This window comes from Tupaia chinensis, unplaced genomic scaffold (assembly GCF_000334495.1).
Source record: "Tupaia chinensis unplaced genomic scaffold, TupChi_1.0 Scaffold000515_1, whole genome shotgun sequence".
NCBI lineage: Eukaryota > Metazoa > Chordata > Mammalia > Scandentia > Tupaiidae > Tupaia > Tupaia belangeri.
In genome coordinates, this window is record NW_006160028.1 from 8,237,659 (window position 1) to 8,244,132 (window position 6,474).

The following is a 6,474-nucleotide window of genomic DNA, read 5'->3' on the forward strand; positions in this document are numbered from 1 at the left end:
CATAGAGGCTGAGTAGCCAATGAATAAAGATAAAGAAGAAAGGAAAAGAATTAGAGAAGAGGAAAGAAGAAGAAAAAAATAAAGTGAAAAAGTAGAAAGAAAAAAGATAATAAAAAACATTAGATTTTTTTTTTTTTGAGAGGTTTATGCTACTTGGCATCATGCGCTTGGCATCATCCCCCAGGGAGATGGCCATGCCGCAATCCCTTCTCCTCCATTCTCCTCTAGGGATCTTGGGCATGCACGCCCATGCGCCCAGCGTGAGTTTTAGGCCACCGGGTCCAGGATTTGAACTGCAGTAGACTACATGGGAGTTCAGCGACATAGTCATTATGCTAACGGCTGGTCCTAGATTTTAATTTTAAAAAGCAAAAAATGAAAAATCGTGTTGGTGTACGCGAAAGGAATATTTCACAGCTCAAGTTCAGTATCCATCTCAGCATGGTCCTGAAGGTGTGCCTTTTCTAAATGAAATGGGGAAAGGCACAAATTAGTACAATAAAGGAAGAGCTTGAGAGCCCAGAGAATACTTTACCTTAAAAAAAAAAAGGAAAAAATAATTTAAAAGTCACAGGAAGACACAGCCAGACCGAGGGTCACAGGAAGACACAGCCAGACAGAGAGAGAGAGAGAGAAATGGAGAGAAGGAGAAGAAGTAGCTCTACCCACTAGAAATGAATCTGGAGGGGAAAGTCTCAGCAGAAAAATCTTCATTTTTAGTCAAGGAAAGCAGTATTTCACAGCCGAAGTTAGGTATCCATCTCAGGATGGGCCTGGGGATGAGCCTTTTCCACTAGAAATGAATTCGGAGAGGGAAGTCTCAACAGAAAATCTTCATTTTTAGTCAAGAAAAACAATACTTCACAGTCAAAGTTCAGAATCCATCTCCAGTAATGGGCTTCTTAAGTGAAGACAGATCCTACATGGCAACTATGGTTTGAATTCCAGACCTGGTTTGTTTGAACACACTCCAGACATGTATGCAAGTACCCAAGATTTGACTGGCTGGAAGACTGGAGGAAGGGGATTATAGTATGACTAGACCCTGTGGTGCTTTGTTTTTTCTTTTCCATGCTAAAAAGAACTTCTTTATAGTCTTGTACCTTTTGTTTCTTTTTCATGCTTTATTGCACTGGCTAGGACCTCTAATCTAATATTCAATAGAAGCAATGATCACTGACATATTGGTCTTATTCTTGATTTTAAAGGAAACATTTCCAATGTTTTCTCTTTTTTCCTAATTAATTAATTAATTAATTAATTTTAGTTTTTGCTATAGGGCATATGAGCTCATTGGAGACATGGACAGAGAGAAAGAGAGAGAAAATGAGAAATCATCCTGGGAGGTGGCCATATCACAATCCCTTCTCCTCCATTCTCCTCTTGGGAATGTGGGCATGCACACACATGCACCCAGTGTATCCAATGTTTTGTCTTTAAGTATGAAGTTTATTGTGGGGCTTATTGATATTGCTTATAAGATTAAAGGAGTTAACTTCTATTTTTTTGTTTGCTAGGAGTTTTAGCAGAAATGAGCATTGACTTTTATTAAATTTTTTTCTATGTCTGCTGAGATAATCATGTCTTTGTTTTCATTCTGTTTATATGATGATTTATATTAACTAAGTCCTATATTCATCTTCCTTTTCTGGTTTGAACTCATCTTGGTCATAATTTATTGGGATATTGGAAAAGTTATAATTTATTTTTTCCTGTTTTTCTATGCAAAAATGCATCATGACTTTTCCAACAACCCAATTTTTAAAAATTTTTAATTAATTTTTTTAAAGAGAAATTTTTGTTATAGGGTGTGTGCACTCACTGGAGAAACAGAAAGACAGAAAGTGAGAAATCACCTTCTGGGGTGATGGCCACACTGCAACCTATTTTCCTCCACTCTCCTCTCGGGATTCTGGGCACACACCCGCACACGCCTGATATGAGTTTGCCTCCACCAGTCTGGGACTCGAACTGTGGTCGACTACATGCAAGTCCAGTGATGCAACCTATAATATGCCATCTGCTGGTCCCTAACCCAATACTTTTCAAAAACACTAATTTTGAGGGACAAGCAGATATAGTTTGTTTCCCTGGACTTGGCGGCTTCAAACTCATGCTGGATGAATGTGCATGTGTGCCCAAAATCCTGAGAGGAGACTGGAGGAGAAGGGATTGTGATAAGGCCATCATTCCTGACAGAGGGTGATTTCTTACTTTCTGTCTCTCTGTCTCTCTGCTGAGCACACACACCCTGTAGCAAAAAAAAACTAAAAAAAAAAAAAAAACACACACCACTAATATTGGATTTGGCTAGCTAATATTTTGTTTTTAGGATGGTTTTGTCTCTATTATTACTGAGCTATATGCACATTTTTAAAAGAATTTAAAAATTTTTATTTATTATTATTTTTATTTGCTATAGGGCATGTATACTCACTAGAGAGTGAGAGAGAGAGAGAAAGAGAGAGAGAGAGAGGAAGTGAGAAAGCAAATTGTCAGGTCCAAAACTCAATCCATAGTTAGCCATGTGGGAGTCTAGCACCTTCACCATGCCACCTGCTGGCCCCAAGATTTATTAGTCTATGGTTTTTCTTTCTTATACTATCTTTGTTTGATCTGGGCATTAAAGTTATACCAATTTTATTAAATTAGTTATAAATCCCTTTCTAAATTCTCCAAGGGTTTGTATAAGATTAAAATAGCTTATTTCTTGAATGTCTGATAAAAATGGAATGTCTATAAAATAATCTTGCCTTACCATTTTTGAAGGGTGGGTAAACCCCACCCCCCCTTTTTCTGAAGTTTAGTTTTTTTCTTCCATGAGCTAGAGAGTTCAGAGCCGAGAGAGACAAGCACCCTCAGTGAAGTCTTCATCCCATAATCCGCTATCATCTTCAGCTAGCCCGGAGCACGGGCACACACACACCCGGCATGTTGGGGAGGGTCTCTGAATATGAACTCTAACCCTTCCCATGTGCGTCAACCTCACAGAGGATTGAGTTACTGCTCTACCACCGTCCAGCCCCTAAAACTTCTTTTTCAAACTGCTGGTTCAGTTTTAAATACTTTGTATTCAGGTTTGCTGGGGGGGTTTTTGTTTGTTTTTGTTTTGTTTTGTTTTTCAATTCATTTTCATTATGTTTTAAAGAAAATTGTCCAACTGATCTAAATTTTTACACTCTTTGGCATAAACTCATCACAGCATTGTGTCTTCTTTTTTTTTCTTTTCTTTTTTCTTTTGGAGAGGTTTTTGCTATAGGGCGCGTGCACTTGCCAGAAAGACAGAGACAGAGAGACAGAAAGCGAGAAATTACCTCCCGGGGGGGGGAGGGGAATGGCCACGCCGCAATCCCTTCTTCTCCATTCTTCCCTCGGGATCTTGGGCACGCACGGCGCCGGCCGTGAGTTTAAGCCACCGGGTCCAGGGTTCGAACCACAGTTGACTACGTGAGTCCAGCGACATAGCCATTATGCCAACTGCTGGTCCCCATTACAAAACATTACTCAATTGGCACTTGCAAGTTTTGTCTGCAAATTTGATCTCTTCAGTCAAATGTTAAATGAAATTTGTTCTGCTTTTACAAACAAAAATCTTTACTTAAAAAAAGTCAGATGTGGAGCTAGCAGGTGGCATCCTGGTTAAGGCACTGGACACTCCCACATGTCTGACCATGGTTTGAGTCCCTGGAAGCTTGCTTTCTCACTTTTCTCTCTCCCTCTGCCCCTCTCTGGTGAATTAAAAAAAAATAATAATAATGATAATGACAAATAAAATTTAATAAATAATTCTTATTTTTAAAATTTCATACTGTTCTACCATGAGATTTTGCTGCCAACACTGATTTTAGCAGAGTTGATGCAGGCTCCACAAAGACATTAGTTGCCAAGAATCTACAAGCTCAGAAAATCTGGCACATAAATAGCTTTGGTCTTCTGACTCAAGCCAGATGATAGATCAATACTCTTAAATCTGTTCTTAGAAAAATGAAATGAGGCCACCAATAGTTGCACAGAAAATGTCTTCACTTAAACCTTACCTGGAGAAACCAAGTATTTCAGTTTTATCAAGTAGAGAGCAAGCACAGAGTTCAGTCCTACCAGCAAATCTACTCATAATTCTAAATAAAGGAGGTTCTCTTTTATAGCTTTGTTATTAAGTAAGAGGCCAAAGGACCTCGCAGGAGAGCTCTGCGGTTCAATTCATGCCTTTGTCCACATTGGCTTAGAAACATATCACCAGTAAGCAGTTACTAGCAATAGCAACGGCTTTTGAGTGAGTCACTTCTTTTCTAATAATTAAAGCTGACATAATCATGCTCACTCACTGGATAGTCTAAATTGCTCTATTAATTGCTCTGTTAAATAGAAGAGAAAGTGATAGAATTACAACCAACTCTAGGAATTGTGTTTGAAACTAAATTGTTCTCCGAGTTTGTTTCTAGGCGAATCTCATTTCTCCAATTGTGAGCGCTGAGGTTAGAAGTATTTTTTCTGGTGGGCCGGCAGATGGCACAAAGGTTAAGTCAGCTGAATCCCACATGGTCAACTCTGCAGTTCCATTCCCAGACCTGGTGGCTTGAGAAATACACCAGCTACGTTTGCATGTGTGCCCCAAATCTCTATAGAAGAATGGAGGAGAAGGGATTGTGGTGGAGCCATCCCTCATAGGGAGCATTTTCTTAGTTTCCTTCTTTCTGTGTTTATCTCTGGTAAGCATTCGTTCTTAATAGCAAAAGAAAAAAAAAGAAAAAGAATCATTTTTTTAAGAGATATTTCAGCTATAGGGCACATGCACTCACTGAAGAGACAGAGAGACAGAAATCACCTTGGTAGGGACCAGCAGTTAGCGTAATGGCTATGTCGCTGGACTCCAATGTAGTCGACCGCGGTTCACATTCCAGACCCGGTGACTTAAAACTCATGCCGGGCGTGTGTGCGTGCGTGCCCAAGATCCTGAGAGGAGAGCAGAGGAGAGGGGATTGTGGTGTGGCCATCCCCCCTGCGGGTAATTTCTCGCTTTCTGTCTCTCTATCTCTCTCTGTCTGTCTGGCAAGCGCACGCGCCCTATAGCAAAAACCTCTCCAAAAAAAAAAGAAAGAAATCACCTTGGGAGGGGTGATTATACCCACTTTGTAATTCCTTCTTTATTCTCCTCTCAGGATTTTTGAGCACATACGCACATGCACCTGGTGTAAGTTTATATTGCCAGGTCCAGGACTTGAACAACAGTTGACTACATGGGAGAAAGAGAGAGAAAGAAAGAAGAAAGAGAAACAAAAAAAGAAAGAAAGAGAAAGAAGAAGAGAAGAAAGAAGGAAGGAAAGAAAAAAGAGTGGAGGAAAGAAAGAAAAGAAAAAAAGAGGGGCCAACTAGTTGCTTGGTTAAGGTGGCTGGATTTCACATGGCAGACAGTGCAGTTAGAGTCATAGACCTAGTGGCTTGACAGTCTGGGTATATATGTGTGTGTGCCCAAAATCCGAAGGAGCGGAATGGAGGGGAATGGATTGTGGTGTGGCCATCCCTAAGGGAATGATTTCTCACCTTCCCTCTTTCTTTTTCTGTGTATCTCTCTCCAGTGAGCATACATGCCCTATAGGAAAAACAAAACTATAAAAGATGAAAAACAATTGTCATATAAAACATGTGGTATTTATACATTTTGCCTAGGAAATAAAATGAAAAAAAAATGTGACCAACAAAATCGGCATCATGTTTAAGTGTGAACAAGGCTAGAATGTGTTTCCTCGTTAGGTTTCTGCTAGATTGGAATGATGGATAAGTGGGAAAAACTTAGAAAATTATTTTCTACTAAAAAAAAAAAAGTGATAATTCAAGTTGAAAGCATTAGCAAAGCTTGTAGGAAGGATATTGTCTCTCTCCCACTATGGAGCCTTAACAGTTTCATTCAACATTCAACTCTAACATGGCCTTTTTCCTCTCCAGATAAAACACCCATCACTTCATCTTCGACCATCAGCAGCAGGCTCCCCACCTCATCCGGACACAACACGGGGGTATCCAAAGAGACTGAAACATCAGCAGTCCCCTCAGCTTCAACAAAAACAAATGATGACTCATCTCCACAAACACACATTGTGTCAACATCAGATGTGGCCACTACCTTCATGTCCACCCAAGTCAATGACAGCCAGGGGACCCAAAATATAAAGTCAACTTTGTCTTCTGGAACAACAGAAAGGCCACCTACAGAGAGTTCCACCACCCAGAGTAATGGAGTCTCTCCTTCCTCTTCTGCAATTTTGTACACAAGTAGGGTTCTGACATCAAGTCCAATCTCAGTCACTCACGAACCATCCACTTCTGCAGTGACCAGCTCCACTTCGGGTTCTGGATTTGTCTCCTTGACACTCATGACACAAATCCCCAGCTCCTCGGTGAGCACCTCAGGCACAACCAGCACACCTGAGCATCCTTCAACTGCTCAACTGTCCACCACCACCTCCATGACAAAGT